At 42.2% G+C, this 22,982-nt stretch overlaps 1 protein-coding gene across 28 annotated transcripts in view; it reads right to left on the minus strand.

Annotated features, from left to right (window-relative positions):
• Positions 1 to 22,250, minus strand: part of LOC138348271 (uncharacterized) — a 106,157-nt gene extending 83,907 nt beyond the window's left edge. For 9 of the 28 annotated variants that reach the window (XR_011220604.1, XR_011220613.1, XR_011220601.1 and 6 more), the window contains exon 1: positions 14,588 to 14,696. The gene's annotated coding sequence lies outside the window, so the exon portion shown is untranslated. Of the gene's footprint in view, positions 1 to 4,920; positions 5,347 to 13,979; positions 14,027 to 14,587; positions 14,697 to 21,533; positions 21,581 to 22,141 lie in introns of those variants that run through there. The other 19 variants (XR_011220607.1, XR_011220603.1, XR_011220596.1 and 16 more) reach the window with 8 other exon arrangements.
• Positions 22,251 to 22,982: the final 732 nt, after the last annotated feature.

Below are 22,982 nucleotides of genomic sequence, written 5' to 3' on the forward strand. Positions count from 1 at the left end.
CACTTTGACGGAAGCCACATCCTTAGTACGTAACCTTCTAACCTGACGATCAAGTATAGCCACAGGTTTCTCCTCATATGACAACTCCTCTGTTACCTGAATATCATCTACAGGGAATACTCTAGAAGGATGACCAATACATTTACGTAGCATCGATACATGGAAGACTGGATGTACCGCCTCCAAATCAGATGGTAGATCCAACTCATAGGCAACCTTGCCTATCTTACGAACAATCTGATAAGGCCCAATGTGTCTCGGACTGAGCTTCCCCTTCCTGCCGAATCTCATCACACCCCTCATGGGTGATACCTTCAGGAATACCCAGTCACCTATCTGAAACTCCAAATCTCGACGCCGATTATCTGCATATGACTTCTGTCGACTCTAGGCTGCTAATAATCTTTCTTGAATAAGCTTCACCTTGTCAACAGCTTGCTGAATCATATCCAGGCCTATTAACTTAGTCTCGCCAACATCAAACCAACCAATAGGTGATCTGCACTTCCTCCCATATAAGGCCTCGTACGGTGCCATCTGGATACTAGAATGGTAGCTATTATTATAGGCAAACTCAATGAGCGGAAAGTGGTCATCCCAGCTGCCTTTGAAGTCAATAATACAGGCCCGCAACATATCTTCTAGTGTCTGAATAGTACGCTCAGCCTGCCCATCAGTCTGAGGGTGAAATGCTGTGCTAAGGTTCACCTGTGTCCCCAATCCTTTCTGAAACGATCTCCAAAAGTTGGCTGTAAATTGAGCTCCTCTGTCTGATATAATGGACGTGGGAACCCCATGAAGTCTCACTATCTCCCTGACATATAACCTCGCATAATCTTCAGCCGAATAAGTAGTCCTGACTGGAAGAAAATGGGCCGATTTCGTCAGCCTATCTACAATAACCCATATAGAGTCATACTTCCGTTGAGTGCGAGGTAAGCCTGTAATGAAGTCCATATTAATCATCTCCCATTTCCAAGTCGGAATCTCTATCTCCTGTAATAATCCACCAGGCTTTTGATGTTCGATCTTGACTTGTTGACAATTTGGGCACTGAGCAACAAACTCTGCTATGTCCTTTTTCATGCCATCCCACCAATATAAGCATCTGAGGTCATGATACATTTTTGTTGACCCTGGGTGAATAGAATAACAGGCAGAGTGTGCCTCTCCCATAACTTGCCGTCGTAGCCCTGCAGTATCGGGTACACACAATCTGCCTTCATATCGTAACACTCCATCAGGTGTAACCTTAAATAGGGTCTTTTCCTTTTGAAGAGCTGCATCTCTATACTGTGCCAGAATAGGGTCCTTGTATTGGTGTCTCTTTACCTCATCTATGATTGAGGACTCATCAACCTCCCGAATAGAAACTCCACTATCTTCCGAATTAGCTAGACGGACTCCAAGGCTGGATAGCCGCTGAATCTCCCGAACCATATCCCTCCCTTCTGGTTGTACATCTGTCAAGCTACCCATGGACTTACGGCTAAGAGCATCTGCTACAACATTCGCTTTCCCTGGATGATATAAAATATCAACATCATAATCCTTTAGCAACTCTAACCACCGCCTCTGTCGTAAGTTCAGCTCCTTCTGTTTAAAGATATATTGGAGACTCTTATGATCTGTATAGATGTCCACATGGACACCATATAAATAATGTCTCCATATCTTCAAGGCATGAACCACGACCGCTAACTCCAGATCGTGAGTAGGATAGTTCTTTTCATGCTTCCTAAGTTGTCGGGAGGCATAGGCTATAACTTTGTCATGCTGCATCAATACACATCCTAGCCCAACACCCGAAGCATCACAATAAATAACATAGCCGTCTGGTCCCTCTGGAAGAGTTAGGACTGGAGCTGTAGTCAATTTGTCTTTCAATAGCTAGAAGCTTCGCTCACAAGCATCTGTCCACTAGAACTTGGCTGCCTTTTGAGTTAGCCTTGTCAAAGGCACTGAAATTGAGGCAAACTTTTCTATGAACCTCCTGTAATATCCTGCTAACCCCAAAAAGCTGCGTACCTCAGTAGGTGTCGTAGGTCTGGGCCAAGTCTTTACTGCCTCAATCTTCTGCGTGTCTACCTGAATACCATCAGCTCCAATAATATCGTCTATAAATACAATAACAAACATATCAAGGAATGGTTTAAATACTCGATTCATTAAATCCATGAACACCGCTGGAGCATTAGTCAGCCCAAAAGACAGCACTCTAAACTCATAATGCCCATATCGGGTCCGGAATGCTGTCTTTGGAATATCTACCTCCCTTACCCGCACCTGATGATAACCTGACCGCAAGTCTATCTTTGAAAAACACTTTGCACCCTGCAATTGGTCAAATAGATCGGCAATCCTTGGGAGGGGATACCTGTTCTTTATTGTTACTTTGTTCAACTGCCTATAATCAATGCACATCCGCAGCGACCCATACTTCTTCCTCACAAACAGTACTGGTGCTCCCCAAGGTGACGTACTAGGCCTGATGAAGCCCTTTTCTAGAAAATCCTTCAATTGCTCTTTCAATTCTTTCAAATTAGCAGGTGCCATTCTATAAGGAGGTATAGATATAGGCTGGGTATCTGGCAGTACATCTATAGTAAACTCTATCTCCCGTTCTGGAGGAAGGCCTGGAAGTTCCTCGGGGAATACATCAGGAAATTCATTAACTACCGGGACTGATTGAAGAGTCGGTGCCTCTGCCTTTATGTCATGCACCCGAATCAGATGGTAAATATAGCCTTTTCTAACCATCTTCCCGGCCTTGAGGTATGAAATGAACTTACCTTTAGGTGATACTGTACTTCCCTTCCACTCTATAATCGGTTCCCCTGGAAATTGAAATCGAACTATCCTTCCTCTGCAATCAACATTAGCATAACAAGCAGCCAACCAATCCATGCCCATGATAATATCAAACTCAATCATATTTAACTCTATTAGATCTGCTACGGTATGACGACTATATATAGCTACTGAACAATTCCTATATCTTCACGTAGCTATGACAAAATCTCCTACAGGTGTAGCTACCTCAAATGGTTCTATCAACTCAGACTCTATTCCGATCCTACTAGCAACAAAGGGAGATATATATGATAAGGTGGAACCTGGGTCTATCAATGCATACACACTTCGGGAGAATAGTGATAATATACATGTGATCACATTAGGTGACGCCTCCTGATCTTGCCTATTAGTCAAAGCATATATACGGTTTGAGGGACCGCTAGAACTGGAAGCTCCACCACGTCCTCTACCATGGCCTGCTGGTGCCTGAATACCCTGCCCCGTAGGGCGCATAGCCACAGAAGAAGATGAACCAGCAACGGACCCTGTAGGCTGTGCCATACCACCCGCACTACCTCTAAGGTGACACTCCCTCATAGTATGGCCCTGACGGCCGCAAGAAAAACATGCACCTGTAGCCCAACGACATTCCCCAGGATGGGACTTACCACAACGAGAACACCGAGGCAAAGGTGGCCTCGACTGGCTCAAACCCCTGCCCATCTGTGACCCTGACACCCTAGAGCTCTGACCAGGTTCCGAATATCCCATACGATCGAACCCCCTACCCATGAAACGTGGGGGTGCACTCTGTGCTGGCTGGGAAGAAAATCTAACATGCTGCTGAGACTGCCCGTTTTGAAACTCGTCAGGATAACCTGCTGATCTAGCCCTCTTATGTTGGCCTCTATTATAATCTCTATCTGGCTGACGTCCCCGGTGCCGATCCTCTACCCCCTGTGCATATGTCCATACCTGGCTGAAGAGTCACTGTCATACAACCGTCAATCAGATAACGATCCAATCCCATCATATAACGATGTACCCTGTCTGCCATATCAGCCACAATAGTAGGCGCATGCCTAGCCAATGAATCAAACTCGAGTCTATACTCTCGAACGCTCCTGCCATTTTGCTTCAAACGCAAGAATTTATCAACTCTAGCTCGCTTCATCTCTGGAGGCAGGAAGTGGCCCTGGAAAGCCTCCACAAATTCATCCCATACCGCTGGAGGGGCACCCTCACCCCTAGATAAATCCCAAGACTCATACCAATTAATAGCTACATCCCGCAAACGATACGTAGCCAACTCAACAGACTCGGTCTCCGAAGCCTTGATTATCCTAAATGTACGCTGCATCTGACGAATAAACTCTTGCGGATCATCCTGGGGCCTTGACCCAAAGAACTCTGGAGGATTACAACTTAAGAAGTCACGAACCCTTAAGCTATCAGATCTGTCTGCATGATCAACTCCTAGTCCATGCCTGCGAGCCTGATCTGCCACTAATCTAGTCAGCAATTGAACCGCATCTCTCATGGCCCTATCCTCCGCCCCTGACTGAGGAGCTGGAGGTTCAGATGTTGGTGCCTCGGGGGCTGGTGGTGTCCCCCGAACTGGAGCTGCTGCTGCTCTAAGATCTTCTGGCGGTGGGGGTGTAGCAGAGCTCTCCGACTGGAGCATAATACCAGGAATAGACTGGGCACGGGCCCTAGTAACTCTCCAGGTCTGACTAGTACCTTCTGCTACCAATTTTCCCTTCTGGGCGGCTGTCGCTTTCTTTGGAGGCATAGCTGAAAACCCACAGATTCGTTAGAGAGGGATTATCCCGTTAATATAGCTCTATCGCACGATCTAGAATAAGAAGAAAGAATGACATCCTAAATGTCCTGTAGCTTCCTGTTTATAGATGTGGTGCACAACACACCGATAAACAAGACTCTGCTAGACACAGTCTGTAGACACTTCCGAGGAAGAACCGCTCTGATACCACTCTTTGTCACGACCCAACCCAATAGGCCGTGACTAGTGCCCGTTTTGGACACCCACATACAAACCTGCTAAGTATGAACAACTGAAACTAAGACAATGTGGAATTTAATCAAATCAAGCCAACCCCAACGTCATATATATATAAGAGGACCTGTCTCATAAGGAGTCATAACAATTCAACCATAACAGCATACGCGAGCCGACAAGGCCGCCACTATTCAAAGCATAATAACATACGTATGCCGACAAGGCTGCCACTACACAATACACAATGATGTACGCAGCCGACAAGGCTGCCCTTGTACAAGCGAACATCCCAAACAAACCATGTCCAGACCATTATCCAAAACATATATATACAACCCACATAATGTCCACAGACCTCTAAGAGTACATTAGTGAAACTCGACGGGACAGGGCCCCGCCATACCCATAGACGAGCAAAAGACTACACAAAAGTTATGCACCAAAACGACTGGGCTCCGGAACAGTGGAGCTCTCCCAATCAGCAGAGTAGATATCCTAGGTGGGAGGATCACTGAACTGCGCGTCTACACCTGCGGGCATGAAACGCAGCCCCCTAAGGAAAGGGGGGTCAGTACGGATAATGTACTGAGTATGTAAAGCATAAGGTAAAAATGACAGGATACCAATATGGCAAGTCGAAACAAAATATCGCTACATATATACCCTTTTAAGTGAAAATCATGCATATATTTAACATATAAGGTGCCCAGCTTCCCTAGTAAGGGGATCGGCAAAAAAATCATCACGTCATCTCCGTCGTCGTCATCATCATAACCATCCTCATCAGCAATCTTATATATAATATACATACCCGGCCCTCTAGTGAGGAACTCGGTGACATATGCAAGAAACTCCGCATGAAAATTACCTGGCCCGGGACTCGGTGAAATGATAAATGACTATATGCATGAGCAAAATATTATGAGAAACCATATTTTGAACCCTAAGACCAAATTTTAGACCTCATTTCCTAAAACCCAAAATCCCTCTGTCTTAAAACTCTCTCTCTCAAGTCTCCATGGAAGCTAGAAGTCAAGGAGGGATAGAACGGACTGTTTGTGGTCAAGTTCTTCATAAAAAAAATATGGTTTTTATTCTATGTGAGGTATTGTCGTCTTCCTTGAACTCACTTCCGTTCAAGGAGCCCCTTTTTAATAGATTTGAAAAAGAGTTTTCCAACCCTAACTTATTCTATCTTTGGCTCTAAGTATGGATCTTACATGAAAATGTTTTAAAGGATTCAAATATATTATTTCTAATGTTAGTTGTTAATATTAATGCTAAAACTTCTATGAAACTATACAATTTCTTTTTATCAACTTTTGACTTAAGAAATGGGTTTAATGAACATGATTTGATGATGTTAGAATTAGAGTTTCTTTATGGTTATATTGTGACTTAGATAGTTCCCTAAGGGTTAGTTTATGAATTATTATTGAGGAATAGAATTTAGTTGGCAAAAGCCTGAATTAATGGAAAGTTGGTTATTTACCTTCTCTTATTTTGAAGTGTGGTACTGTCCACTTTTGCTTGCACTCTTTACTTGAAATATACGAATGAGAATCTACATATGTAGTATGAATGAGGCAATTAAGGCATAATATGTGAAGTATGATGAAAATGATATTGTTCTTGGTTATGTTCTTTTATGAAGCAACTTGTTGTGTAAAGTTTGCTATAGATAATGTCTAAAGGAACTTTATTATCCTGTGAAGCATGAGTTTGAAATATGACGAATGAAGAGGCAATCATTTTTATAAGACAATGTTATGAAAGTGATGATCTATTAGAAAGGTTTTCTCACATAGTTATTTGGGTTAGAAACATGTAGGTTCCTACTAAGTATCCCGTTTGAGTCATAAGGGATGATTGTGGCATCCTCAGTTTTGTCACTGAATAACTGAACGAGACCCTGATTACGGACCGTCATACCCACGACGAACCGTCATAGGGTCTGTTCCAACACCCCACTATTCATTTTCTCTAAGTGTCCACCAACAGACTCATGCGACGGACTATCGTTCCAGAACCGTCATGGTTTTCAGAGACCTTTGTCCTAAGGGTCTCCATTTTTTTAAGTGTCCTCTGATGGACATCTACGATGGATTGTCATACCCTGGACAGTCCGTCAAGAACAACTGTTATGGTTGTAAGAGACCCTATTTCTAAGGTTTTCCATCTTTTTCTAAGCGTCCTATGATGGACCTCTAAGACGGACCGTCATTAACACGATGGTCCATCTTGCACAACCGTCATGGTTGTCAGTGACCCTTGTCCTAAGGGTCTCTATATTTTTTTCAACTATCCTCTGACGGACATCTATGACGAACCATCATTAACACAATGGTCGGTCCTGCACAACGGTCATGGTTGTCAGAGACCCTTTTCCTAAGGATCCCCATTTTTTTCCAAGTGTCCTTTAACAGACATCTATGATGTACTGTCATACCCTTAACGGTCCGTCCTGCACAATCATCATGACGGTCAGATACCCCTCTCCTAAGGGTCTGTATAATTTTTCTATGTGCCTCACGATGGACATCGACAAAAGACCATCACTTTCATGACGACCCATCCTTCTTATCCTTCATAACTATTAGAGTTTTTCCTTCAGGGGTCTCCACATACATGTCATTGAAGTAAGACATGATGGACCCCATGACGGTCCGTCATCCTCACGACGAGCCATCACTTGGTCCGCGTATTTCACTACTACTACATAGATGTCATTACCGCTTTGATTTTATGTGTATTTTGTGTAATTTTTGCTTGTCTTGTTTTCTCCTTCTAGTACTAATATTGATTCTTTATAGGTACCTCTAATGGAACCGAAATAAGATCGAGTTTACGTACGTGGGCGTTCAAAGTTTTTCACCCCGTCTGCCCGACTGGTTATAGGCTCGGGTGATGATCATAATCCCGAGTACGTACCCCCAGGAACTGCAACTCCACTACGACCGACACTTGAAACAAGAGCTACGCCTAAAAAGCTGGCATCCGGTGTAATCACTACCACCCAGTCTGATGAGGATCGCACGCTGATCGACACACCTTCTGGGTCAGCTACACAAGAAGAAGGAGTGTATGGTTCCTTAGGAGTTTCGTAGTCAGAGGAATACTTCGGGTCCGCAGAAGTCCTTGCACCCACCACGGCTGCACAATTTGCCTCGTCTGATGCGGATGACGGTCCTGAATTCACTCCATGCTCACCGACTGGTGCTCTTGCCCTGGTTTCCGACTAGCCCAACCGCTGGTGTGTCAACGGGAAATACCAATTGTATTCATATGCCAAGTTTCTAAATGATGAAGGTGTCATGACACGGACCCTTACACTGGAGAGGCGGGTCCTTACGGAAAGTCTCCCCACCATGTGAGATATCCACAATCTATTCACCATACACTGGCTAGAGTGGACATCTCGTTCTTTTGGCCGCTACAATGAGGAGGTTGTCCGAGAGTTTTACGCCTCTTACGTAGCTACTCTCCGATTACAGGTCAATAGATGGGATGCCCCCGCCAAGTAGGACCCACTTGAGCATGTTAGATTACGTGGCATACAGGTCGACATTTCCCTACCAGCTATCTTCCCGATATCTGTACGGGTAGGATGTTGATGCCAACAGGACCCCTCTCACTGTCGAGTTCGACTACCGGTGGCAAATTATTAAACATGGCCAATTCTTGTGTGAGTCATCGCTAATAGAGGCCACCAAGAGCTGGATTGTCATGCACTTATCTATTGATGGAGAGGGTGCAGATTGGGTAACGGAGCCAAAGGGATCCATCAGGAAGGCTAACTTTACCATCACGACTATGAATTTATGGTTGATTGTATGTCACTGCCTTCCCCCCACGGCTGCTGATACTATATTTATATGAGATCGTGCAGTTCTTAGGGCGGCGATGATAGCCGGGTTTGAGGTGGACTTCACATGGCTTCTACAGGTGGTCATGCACTAGAGGGCTTTCAAGGTCACCACTAATTACCCTTTTCCGTGCATGATATTTTCCTTATGCAGGTCCGCAGGTGTGCCCATATGGCACATTGATCGGCTCAAGACTCTGTTGGGCACTATTGATATCGGCTTCATCAGGTATGAGGCCAATGAGTTTGCTCCACGCAGAGGGCCCCGTCCAAAGGTGCCTCCACTTGCTAAGAATTTGGATGACACTATAGCGCATGCTTGAACGGCTATGCAGGCTGCTTCTGAAACCACTGACACTACCCCTGTCGAGTCTATTTCAGGTAGTAGCATTGCCCCTAGCTCCTCTCGCTCAGCCCCCTTCCCCGCTCTTGTCCCGCTTGATAGGGTCAAGAAACTAGAGGCTCAGATAGTTACACTTTTGCATCACATCCAGCGTTGGATGCAGAGGTCTACTGCTGAGGCGGAGGAGCGCATGGAGCGTAAAATGGCACAGCACACAGAGCGGAAGATTGCTTAGGTTCATCAGCACTTGGACGCTTTTGAGTTGCGGGTGCTAGACCGGCAAGCCACTCCGATGGATGTGTCGACCCTTTAAGCTGCGGTTGGGAGTCTGTGAGCAAATATTTATTTGATCCTTAAGGCTAGGGTGCCTGAGTTTGAGGCCCCATCTGCAGAGAATGCTTAGGACATAGTGTTTGCTGCGTTACTCTGCACTTCTGAGATTACACCATCTCCCCCTCGAGAGTATGCCAAGAGGCACAGGGGTCGTGAGGAGGATGAGGCTATGGCAAGGAAGAAAGAGCACCGTGAGATGGAGGATGTGAGAAGAGCCTCGATTGATGATGAGGGGGCACGTAGGATTAGGGTTGTAGAGTCAGCTGCTGGGGCATCTAGCTCAAGAAATGTTGAGTCAGCGGGAGGCACTACTGATAGTGTTGTTGTAGATGAGGACACAACTAAGTATGTCCAGACTACATATGTCATGGGTTACGGGGAACCGGAACCACCAACTTGCTGATCACCAGCACTTTGCTCCCCATGTTTTCTTCACCTACCACTCTCGTATTTTAGTTTTTTATGCATTGGGGACAATTGCATATATTTTTGTTGGGGGTGGGGTAAATGGAAAGTGAGTGCTAGGGTGAAGTCTGAGAAGCCGAATTCACGATCTCTTTTGGGGTTTTCTTGTCTGTGTTTTTTCCCCAAGAGGCTGGTTATTTTTATTGTTGAAGTGACATGTCTATATCTTGTGCACATAGTATAACACTGACGCATGATGGCTAAAACAAAAATGATATCCTGATGTAATAAAAATGATGCATTGCCAGGCACAGTAATTGATAAATATGTTGCTCTAAGCATGATATAGAGATACACAACTACATGGCCCTAAGTCTAAGACTCAAACTAGGTGTCTGATAATCTGGTAGAGTAATGAGATGTAAAGTGAGTGTGAGGAAAATTTGAATAGTCCACTATTTGTACTGAGCTAGAACTTGCCTTGTTAGTCCTGATAAAAGTTATATGTAATAGACAATTATGAAAGGATCATAGGACCTTGTTCAATATAGCCAATTTTTAGCCTAAAAATAAAAAAAATGAAATTAATCCCTCTTTGATCCAAATGATTTGAGCTTAAATTAGACCTTTTTATTTCAACCCAACTCATCTTTTCAGAGAATAATGTGTTGGCCCTGGTCCCTCCTTGGACATGTTGACCTCATCTTATGCCAAAAGCATAAGTTGAGGGTGGCTAATGCAATAAAATAACCTTTTCGTGGCCCTGCCCCAACTTTGGGTATTATGTACTTTGACTCGTGACAAAGCCATGAGTTAAGGGTGACTATTATGAAGAATGCTCTGGAAAGTGGGGTTGAAAGAACAAAGATATAGAAAGAAAAAAAGTAAAGTGACTCAAGAACCAGTTGAAAGAAAAGTGAAATAAAAAAATTTAATAAATTCAAGCAACAAAAGAAAAGATTCACTTACACAAATGAAGAAAAAAGGGAAAATAGCAAGGTGAAAGAATATGAGAAAAAGGGCGGAATAAAATGATAAAAAGGTAGGACGCTTAACCGATATGTCAAGGAGGGAAAAAAGTCACTAAAGTATACCTTAATATACCCTACCTAACCCTGAGCCTATGATAGAAGCTAAGAAAGTCCTATTGTGGTCCTAAGAGTTGTATGGCAAACTTAAAGCAGTGAAAATAAGGACAAGCTTATGGCAATATATATGAATGAGTTGTGAATTTTTTCTGAGAGTGAGTGTTGAAAAATAATCCTTATACTCAAACTGAAATCATTGTGTGAAAAATGAGGATGATGTTTTGTAGTGAGGATACTAGTTACAATACCGGAAATATTAGAACCTCGGTAAGAAATTGAAGAGCATAGGTGTCAGTGCATGGTGAGTCTATGTCATGGTCTGATTCCACATAATTCAAACCTAATAGTAATAACATTCATAAACATGATGAGAATGATCGGGATTCATAGCCAAATGATTGAGAAATATAAAATATAGATACTCTTGCACAAATATTTGTAGTGAGTCATAGTGTGTCGCTTGAGGACAAAGAACGATTTTAAATTGAGGGTGTTGATGTACCCATGGTTTCACGGTATTTGTAATGCTTTTTCATTAAGTTTAGTATTTGTCCAAAAGCTTTTTGGTATTGATTTTTATGTAAGCTTCTCATTATTTGCAGGTAATCTATCCAAAGATGAACAAAGTTTTTGAGAGAGAAATGCAGAAGAGACCACCTACGAAACCCACAACGGTCCGTCGAGCTTGTGACGGTCCATAGGTGGCATCATAGTGAAGTTGTTGAAGGAAGATGGGGAAGTCTGACCTAGTGTGGGATTACGGACAGTCATAGGCCCGACAGTTCGTCCTGGTGGTTCGTCGTGATGATCATAGAGTAGTCCAGTACCCAAATTGCAACAAGTTAAATATTATGGAACGGAGACCTCGACGGAACGTTGTGCTTGGAACGGTCCATCATAACTGTCCATTGAGGGTAATGAAGATAGTAGAAGAAAAATTTGTGAAGTATGGGATGACGGAGGCCATGACGGCTAGTCGTGACTACGACGGTCCGTCGACCCATATGCATTTTGACAGATTTTCAGTAATTAGAATCCTTCTTTTATTAGGATTTTGTTTTTATTATAAATAGTTCATAAAACCTCATTTTTGGGTTAGACTTTTCAAAAGTTAGACTTTTGGATATGTTTTAGTTTTTTTGTTCAAGTATTGAAGGATTAATTTCAGTTATTGTTACACTTATTCTGGAATTAATTGTTGATTCTTCTATTGATTAATCAAGTAAATTTCTTGATTTTATTCTTTATTATTAAAGTAAGTGCATGAATTCTTATATTAAATATATGAATAGTGTGATTATGACTATGGGTAATTAAAGTCCATAACTAGGGTTGTGGGAATAATGGGTTAATAAAAAGGTAAAATCTAACCAAAATAGCAATTCTAGAATAGTGTCTTGCATATATTAATAATTTTTCGTTTAGAAGTCTTTTTAACGGATGGCCAACATTTGAACTCGTCTGAACGCTACTTGCCGGACCAAGGAGGTAGATTATATGAAAACAATTATCAACATAGATTTAGTGTACACTATCTAATAGGCTAGTGTCGATTGGTGCGAGGTAATAACATAGTCAAATGTCAAATACAATGCTTAATATGAGGTAAAGGTAAAGGTTAGTATAGCAACACACGTAGCCGGACCAAGGTGCAAAGTGAAATTTTCTAGATGCAAGACCAAGGAGTTAAAGATACATAACCTATCAGTTTACATGAAAGATATTTTGAAAGAGTTGTTATAGTTAGGATTATTAAGTTAGGAACATGTGGGGAACACTTAAGCCCTAGTTACTTTTATTAATTCATTAAGCTCCAAGATTTATCTGTTAGCTGTTTATTTTAATTTAGTTAATTATTTTCATTAATTTAGATATAAAAATCCCCCTTTATTGTCTTTTGTTTTTTGGGAAAATAATTGACTACATAATAGTAATAATAGAATAAAGTTAAGTCTGAAATATTTTCCTCATTGGAACGATCCCAACCTCATTAGTTGGGTTCTTTACTTGATACGACCGCTTTACTTCTTATTTGAGTAGTAAGTTTTTGCGTATCACATACCTGTGACCACAACATTAATTTTGAACATTTTTATTCACGTATGACTTATGTATCAATATGCAATTTGGGAAGGGAACCCGATTTCAAAACCTTGGACAACACTAAAAAAAATTTTATTATGGTTTGATCCAGACGACTTGGGGACCCAAGATCGAGCCCCAATGCCTTGATTTTATAATTACTTAATTTAATCCCTCATAATACCCAAACCCAAATAGCTCATCTTTCTCTCTCCCAAAGAAACATCGTTCAGTACCAAGCTAGATGTGGGCTGTAGGGATGCAAAAGGTAAAGTTTCTCCATCAAACTTCACCAATCAACAAATTATGGGATTGCTTTAACCTTTAGGACTTCTTCCCAAAGAGGTTCTGTCACGACCCAACCCGATGGGCCGTGACTAGTGCCCGTTTTGGACACCCACATACAAACTGACAGGATTCCAATATGGCAAGTCGAAAAAAAATATTGCTACACATATACCCTTTTAAGTGAAAATCATGCATATATTTAACATATAAGGTGCCCAGCTTCCCTAGTAAGGGGCTCGGCAAAATAATCATCACGTCATCTCCGTCATCATCATCATCATAACCATCCTCATCACCAATCATATATATAATATACATACCCGACCCTCTAGTGAGGAACTCGGTGACATATGCAAGAAACTGCGAACATTACCTGGCCCGGGACTTGGTGAAATGATAAATAACTCTATGCACGAGCAGAATATTATGAGCAACCATATGCAATTAAAATCATTTCTTATAACTCAATAGAACAATCAACGTGAACCAGCAAGGAGTATTACCAAAGATTAATGTTTTATCAAGATCATGAACCTTTAATACGATATGGAAACGTAAAATCTCAATGACACTAAGAAGCACTACCATAGATATGAGAGATCATCAAAGCCTTAGACATAAACGATATATAGAGGAATAATTGGGGGAGCAAGAACATACGTCACCTAGACGCTCTAAAGGTAAGTATCAAATCTGCCCGTTATTCGCTTATTTTTAAAAGGCATGCCAAACAAAGAAAGACGGGACAGCGTTACATACCGTATAATCCAGCCGCACGTCCAATATTTACTACTCAAGCTATTAATCTATAACAACCAACAATCGTGCCACAATTAGATAAACATCGCGCTTTACTTTCTTGTAAGCTAGCTAATAATCTAACGAAAATTCGGCAGCACTTACCCTATTTTCCTTACTTCGTCCCAAACCGAAAACAACCCAAATTATCCACAGCAATACCGATAACACTTATAACCCAACAAATCATATTAAACAGCCCCCTCCCCAAAACAGTTCTATCTCGGCAACCATAGCAGCGAAGCAACGACACACCGAGCGATAACTCGTTTTATATTTCACAACACGTCTACCTTATCGTATTCATCCTTTGGAGTATATACTGATAATAACATTTAACATATACATAATGCCAAAACAGAATTTTCCCGCAGTTTCCTTTAATCAAAACAGCCCAAGCACCAACACGACACCACTAATAATCCGATTATGGTTTCCGTTCATACTTAGCACATTCAATAACTAAAACAAACTTCCTAAGCTACTGGTCACGCCCCCTTCTTAAAATTAATGGATAATTAACAAAGGTATTCTAAATAATTAACACACCAAACAAGGAGATTACTAACCAAATTATTTGCAGTTGCTGGCCAAGAGTTGCAGGGTTGGTTTCTCCATTTCCATGGCTGCCCAAAACAAGTGGTGAAGAAGAAGATGATATGCAACAATGCATTTCACCACTTTATTTAGCATAGAGTGGATTTCTCCACCTCATTTAATAGTATGAAGTAAAGGCAGCCCCCCTCTACACCTGTCCACTAAGGCAAGCTCACAATCTGATCTTTTTTCTTGCCTTGAGTGGTGGGGCCCACTGGATTAAATTAATCCTAATCAGCCACCAATTATGAGTGGTGTGGCTCATTGGATTAAATTAATCCTAATCAGTCACTAATTAATCCCTCACTTAAAGTTAATTGCACTTACATAAGCCAACTCATACTTAATATCACATTTGGAAATAACATCCTTGCCTAATATTTCTTTAATCACTTGGAACTTAAAATAAAATCTTATTCCCCAGACTTACGTCTACTAGATCATGATGCGCACTACGTATAAAAAATACGAGGCATAACATCCTTCGCCCCTTAGGAACATTCGTCCTCGAATGTTAAGTTAGCGTCTTGTAAAAACAAATTCCAGTGAGGTCTCTCTAAAAGTTATACCTATCAACCTGCATTTCGTAACTTATAGATGCCTCACAGCTACATAATCTTGTTTATCTATCAATGTAGTCAAGCTAGGAATTGAATTACGTGCAGGTACGGGGAACAAGTAAGGATACTTATTCTTCATTTCGTCTTCCGCTTCCCAAGTCATCTCCTCCCTATTGTTATTTTGCCACAACACTTTGACGAAGACACATCCTTAGTACGTAACCTTCTAACCTGGCGATCAAGTATAGCTACGGGTTTCTCCTCATATGACAACTCCTCTGTTACCTGAACATCATCTACGGGGAATACTCTAGAAGTATCACCAATACATTTACGTAGCATCGATACATGGAAGACTGGATGTACCGCCTCCAAATCAGATGGTAGATCCAACTCATAGACAACCTTGTCTATCCTACGAACAATCTGATAAGGCCCAATGTATCTCGGACTGAGCTTCCCCTTCCTGCCGAATCTCATCACACCCCTCATGGGTGATACCTTCAGGAATACCCAGTCACCAATCTGAAACTCCAAATCTCGACGCCGATTATCTGCATATGACTTCTGTCGACTCTGGGCTGCTAATAATCTTTCTTAAATAAGCTTCACCTTGTCAACAGCTTGCTGAATCACATCCGGGCCTATTAACGTAGTCTCGCCAACATTAAACCAACCAATAGGTTATCTGCACTTCCTCCCATATAAGGCCTCGTACGGTGCCATTTGGATACTAGAATGGTAGCTATTGTTATAGGCAAACTCTTTGAGCGGCAAGTGGTCATCTCAGCTACCTTTGAAGTCAATAATGCAGGACCGCAACATATCTTCTAATGTCAGAATAGTACGCTCAGCTTGCCCATCAATCTGAGGGTGAAATGTTGTGCTAAGGTTCACATGTGTCCCCAATCCCTTCTGAAATGATCTCCAAAAGTTGGCTGTAAATTGAGCTCCTCTGTCTGATATAATGGACGTGGGAACCCCATGAAGTCTCACTTCTCCCTGGCATATAACCTCGCATAATCTTCAGCCAAATAGGTAGTCCTGACATGAAGAAAATGGGCCGATTTCGTCAACCTATCTACAATAACCCATATAGAGTCATACTTCTGTTGAGTGCGAGGTAAGCCTGTAATGAAGTCCATATTAATCATCTCCCATTTCCAAGTCGAGGTCTCTATCTCCTGTAATAATCCACCAGGCTTTTGATGTTCGATCTTGACTTGTTGACAATTCGGGCACTGAACAACAAACTCCGCTATGTCCTTTTTCATGTCATCCCACCAATATAAGCATCTGAGGTCATGATACATTTTCGTTGACCCTGGGTGAATAGAATAATGGGCAGAGTGTGCCTCTCCCATAACCTACCGTCTTAGCCTGCAGTATCGGGTACACACAATCTGCCTTCATATCGTGACACTCCATTAGGTGTAACCTTAAATGAGGTCTTTTCCTTTTGAAGAGCTGCATCTCTAAATTGTGCCAGAATAGGGTCCTTGTATTGGTGTCTCTTTACCTCATCTATGATTGAGGACTCAGCAACCTCTCGAATAGAAACTCCAATATCTTCTGAATTAGCTAGATGGACTCCAAGGCTGGATAGCCGCTGAATCTCCTGAACCATATCTCTCCTTTCTGGTTGTACATCTGTCAAGCTACCCATGGACTCACGGCTAAGAGCATCTGCTACAACATTCGCTTCCCTGGATGATATAAAGTATCAACATCATAATCCTTTAGCAACTCTAACCACCGTCTCTGTCGTAAGTTCATCTCCTTCTGTTTAAAGATATATTGGAGACTCTTATGATCTGTACAGATGTCCACATGGACACCATATAAATAATGTCTCCATATCTTCAAGGCATGAACCACGACCGCTAACTTCAGATCGTGAGTAGGATAGTTCTTTTCATGCTTCCTAAGTTGTCGGGAGGCATAGGCTATAACTTTGCCATGCTGCATCAATACACATCCTAGCCCAACACCCAAAGCATCACAATAAATAACATAGTCGTCTGGTCCATCCGGAAGAGTTAGGACTGGAGCAGTAGTCAATTTGTCTTTCAATAGTTGAAAGCTTCGCTCACAAGCATCAGTCCACTGGAACTTGGCTGCCTTTTGAGTTAGCCTTGTTAAAGACGCTGAAATTGAGGCAAACTTTTCTATGAAATTCCTGTAAGGAGCTAACCCCACAAAGCTGCGTACCTCAGTAGGTGTCATAGGTTTGGGCCAAGTCTTTACCGCCTCAATCTTCTGCGTGTCTACCCGAATACCATCAGCTCCAATAATATGCCCCAAGAATGCCACTGAAGTCAACCAGAACTCGCACTTAGAAAATTTAGCATACAACTTCTGGTGCTGAAGCACCCTAAGTACCGTCCTTAAATGGTCTGCATACTCCTCTTCCTAACGTGAATAGACCAGAATATCATCTATAAATACAATAACAAATATATCAAGGAATGGTTTAAATATTCGATTCATTAAATCCTGAACACCGCTGGAGCATTAGTCATCCCAAAAGACAGCACTCTAAACTCATAATGCCCATATCGGGTCCGGAATGCCATCTTTGGAATATCTACCTCCCTTACCCGCACCTGATGATAACCTGACCGTAAGTCTATCTTTGAAAAACACTTTGCACCCTGCAACTGGTCAAATAGATCGTCAATCCTTGGGAGGGGATACCTGTTCTTTATTGTTACTTTGTTCAGCTGCCTATAATCAATGCACATCCGCAACGACCCATCCTTCTTCCTCACAAATAGTACCGGTGCTCCCCAAGGTGACGTACTAGGCCTGATGAAGCCGTTTTCTAGCAAATCCCTCAATTGCTCTTTCAAATCTTTCAACTCAGCAGGTGCCATTCTATAAGGAGGTATAGATATAGGCTGGGTATCTGGCAGTACATCTATAGTAAACTCTATCTCTCGTTCTGGAGGAAGGCCTGGAAGTTCCTTAGGGAATACATCGTGAAATTCATTAACTACCGGGACTGATTGAAGAGTCGATGCCTCTGTCTTTATGTCATGCACCCGAATCAGATGGTAAATATAGCCTTTTCTAACCATCTTCCCAGCCTTGAGGTATGAAATGAACTTACCTTTCGGCGATACTATACTCCCCTTCCACTCTATAATCGGTTCCCCTGGAAATTGAAATCGAACTATCTTTCCTCTGCAATCAACATTAACATAACAAGCAGCCAAGCAATCCATGCCCATGATAATATCAAACTCAATCATATTTAACTCTATTAGATCTGCTACGGTACGACGACTATATATAACTACTGAACAATTCCTATATGCTCGCGTAGCTATGACAAAATCTCCTACAGGTGTAGCTACCTCAAATGGTTCTATCAACTCAGACTCTATTCCGATCCTACTAGCAACAAAGGGAGATATATATGATAAGGTGGAACCTGGGTCTATCAATGCATACACACTTCGGGAGAATAGTGATAATATACCTGTGATCACATTAGGTAACGCCTCCTGATCCTGCCTATTAGTCAAAGCATATATACGGTTCGAGGGACCGCTAGAACTGGAAGCTCCACCACGTCCTCTACCAAGGCCTGCTGGCGCCTTAATACCCTGCCCTGTAGGGCGCATAGCCACAGAAGAAGATGAACCAGCAACGGACCCTGTAGGTTGTGCCATACAACCTGCACTACCTCTAAGGTGACACTCCCTCATAGTATGGCCCTGACGGCCGCAAAAAAAACATGCACCTGTAGCCCAACGACATTCCCCAGGATGGGGCTTACCACAACGAGAACACCGAGGCAAAGGTGGCCTCGACTGGCTCATACCCCTGCCCATCTGTGACCTTGACGCCCTAGAGCTCTGACCAGCTTCCGAATATCCCATACGATCGAACCCCCTACCCATGAAATGTGGGGGTGCACTCTGTGCTGGCTTGGAAGAAAATCTAACATGCTGCTGAGACTGCCCGCTTCGAAACTCATCAGGATAACCTGCTGATTTAGCCCTCTTATGCTGACCTCTATTATAATCTCTATCTAGCTGACGTCCCCGGTGCCGATCCTCTACCCCCTGTGCATACGCCTGCACCCGAGCAATGTCCATACCTGGCTGAAGATTTACTGCCATACAACCGTCAATCAGATAACGATCCAATCCCATCACATAACGATGTACCCTGTCTGCCATATCAGCCACAATAGTAGGCGCATGCCTAGCCAATGAATCGAACTCGAGGCTATACTCTCGAACGCTCCTGCCATTTTGCTTCAAATGCAAGAATCTATCGACTCTAGCTTGCTTCATCTCTGGAGGCAGGAAGTGGCCCTGGAAAGCCTCCACAAATTCATCCCATACCGCTGGAGGAGCACCCTCACCCCTAGATAACTCCCAAGACTCATACCAATTAATAGCTACATCACGCAAACACACATAGCCAACTCAACAGACTCGGTCTCCGAAGCCTTGATTATCCTCAATGTACGCTGCATCTGACGAATAAACTCTTGCGGATCATCCTGGGGCTATCAGATCTGTCCGCATGATCAACTCCTAGTCCATGCCTGCGAGCCTGATCTGCCACTAATCTAGTCAGCAATTGAACCGCATCTCTCATGGCTCTATCCTCCGCCCCTGACTGAGGAGCTGGAGGTTCAGGTGTTGGGGCCTCAGGGGCTGGTGGTGTCCCCCGAACTGGAGTTGCTGCTACTTTAAGCTCCTCTGAAGGTGGCGGTGTAGCAGAGCTCTCCGACTGGAGCATAATACCAGGCATAGACTAGGCACAGGCCCTAGCAACTCTCCGGGTCTGACTAGTACCTTCTGCTACCGATTTGCCCTTCTGGGCAACTGTCTCTTTCTTTGGAGGCATAGCTAAAAACACACGGATTCGTTAGAGAGGGATTATCCTGTTAATATAGCTCTATCGCACGATCTAGAATAAGAAGAAAGAATGACATCCTAAATGTCCTGTAGCTTCCTTTTTATAGATGTGGTGCACAGCACACCGATAAACAAGACTCTACTAGACACGATCTGTAGACACTTTCGAGGAAGAACTGCTCTGATACCACTCTTTGTCACGACCCAACCCGATGGGCCGTGACTAGTGCCCGTTCTGGACACCCACATACAAACCTGCTAAGTATAACCAACTAAAACTAAGACAATATGGAATTTAATCAAATCAAGCCAACTCCAACGTGATATATATATAAAGAGGACATGTATCATAAGGAATCATAACCATTCAACCGTAACAACATACGCGAGCTGACAAGGCCGCCACTATTCAAAGCATGATAACATACGTAAGCCGACAAGGCTGCCACTACACAACACACAATGATGTACGCAGCCGACAAGGCTGCCCCAGTACAAGCGGACATCCCAAACAAACCATGTCCAGATCATTATCCAAAACATATATATACAACCCACATAATGTCCACAGACCTCTAAGAGTACAGTAGTGAAACTCGAAGAAACAGGGCCCCGTCGTACCCATAGACAAGCAAAAGACTACACAAAAAGTTATGTGCCAAAACGACTGGGCTTCGGAACAGTGGAGCTCTCCCAATCAGCATAGTAGATATCCTAGACGGGAGGATCACCGAACTGCACGTCTACACTTGCGGGCATGAAACACAGCCCCCCCCCCCCGAGGAAAGGGGAGTCAGTACGGACAATGTACTGAGTATGTAAAGCATAAGGTAAAGATGACAGGATTCCAATATGTCAAGTCGAAACAAAATATCGCTACACATATACCCTTTAAGTGAAAATCATGCATATATTTAACATATAAGGTGCCCAGCTTCCCTAGTAAGGGGATCGGCAAAAAAATCATCACGTCATCTCCGTCATCATCATCATCATAACCATTCTCATCAGCAATCTTATATATAATATACATACCCGGCCCTCTAGTGAGGAACTCGGTGACATATGCAAGAAACTCCGCATGAAAATTACCTGGCCCGGGACTCGGTGAAATGATAAATGACTATATGCATGAGCAAAATATTATGAGAAACCATATGCAATTAAAATCATTTCTTATAACTCAATAGAACAATCAACATGAACCAGCAAGGATTATTACCAAAGATTAATGTTTTATCAAGATTATGAACCTTTAATACGATATGGAAACGTAAAATCTCAATGACTCTAAGAAGCACTACGATAGATATGAGAGATCATCATAGCCTTACACATAGCCGATATATAGAGGAATAATTGGGGGAGCAAGAACATACGTCACCTAGACGCTCTAGAGGTAAGTATCAAGTCTGTCCGTTGTTCACTAATTTTTAAAAGTCATGCCAAACAAAGAAAGAAGGGTCAGCGTTACATACCGTATAATCGAGCCACACGTCCAATATTTACTGCTCAAGCTATTAATCTATAACAACCAACAATCGTGCTGAAATTAGATAAACATCGCGCTTTACTTTCTTGTAAGCTAGCTAATAATCTAACGAAAATTCGGCAGCACTTCCCCTATTTTCCTTACTTCGTCCCAACCCGACAACAACCCAAATTATCCATAGCAATACTAATAACATATATAACCCAATGAATCATATTAAATAGCCCCCTCCCCAAAACAGTTCTGTCTTGGCAACCATAGCAGCGAAGCAACGACACACCGAGCGATAACTCGTTTTATAATTCACAACACATCTACCATATCGTATTCATCTTTTGGAGTATATACTCATAATCACATTTAACATATACATAATGTCAAAACAGAATTTTCCCGCAGTTTGCTTAAATCAAAACAGCCCAAGCACCAACACGACACCACTAATAATCCGATTATGGTTTCCGTTCATACTTAGCACATTCAATAACTAAAACAAACTTTCTAAGCTACTGGTCACGCCCCCTTCTTAAAATTAAAGGATAATTAACAAAGGTATTCTAAATAATTAACACACCAAACAAGGAGATTACTAACTAAATTATTTGCAGCTGCTGGCCAAGAGTTACGGGGTTGGTTTCTCCATTTCCATGGCTGCCCAAAAGAAGTGGTGAAGAAGAAGATGATATGCAGCAACGCATTTCACCACTTTATTTAGCATAGAGTGGATTTCTCCACCTCATTTAATAGTACGAAGTGGAGGAAGCCCCCCTCTACACCTGTCCACTAAGGCCAGCTCACAATCTGATCTTTTTTTTGCCTTGAGTGGTGGGGCCCACTGAATTAAATTAATCCTAATCAGCCACCAATTATGAGTGGTGGGGCCTATTGGATTAAATTAATCCTAATCAGTCACTAATAAATCCCTCACTTAAAGTTAATTGCACTTACATTAGCCAACTCATACTTAATATCACATTTGGAAATAACATCCTTGCCTAATATTTCTTTAATCACTTGGAACTTAAAATAAAATCTCATTCCCCGGACATACGTCTACTAGATCATGATGTGCACTACGTATAAAAAATACGAGGCATAACAGGTTCCATCAAAATGATTTCCAAAACATGAAATTCAAATGGGTTTCATCCAATACGAAATTGATCTTGTGAATTGTTTTATTTGTGATTTATTTTGTATATTGTGAGTAAATTAACATGTATTATGACTCAATTATGTGATTTCTTTATGTATTGGTCTAGCTTGTAGAAGATGACTGATTCCCATTAACCCTAGGTTGTGATCTTGAATTGAATTATCATGTATTGATGTAATTGTCTTGATTAATATGTGAATTACTATCATATGATGTTATTGTACCAATTTTTAAATAGATTGATATTAATTGTAGTCCGACCATGCTAATTCTTGAGTA

This window comes from Solanum lycopersicum, chromosome 4 (genome assembly GCF_036512215.1).
Source record: "Solanum lycopersicum chromosome 4, SLM_r2.1".
Taxonomy (NCBI): Eukaryota; Viridiplantae; Streptophyta; class Magnoliopsida; order Solanales; family Solanaceae; genus Solanum; species Solanum lycopersicum.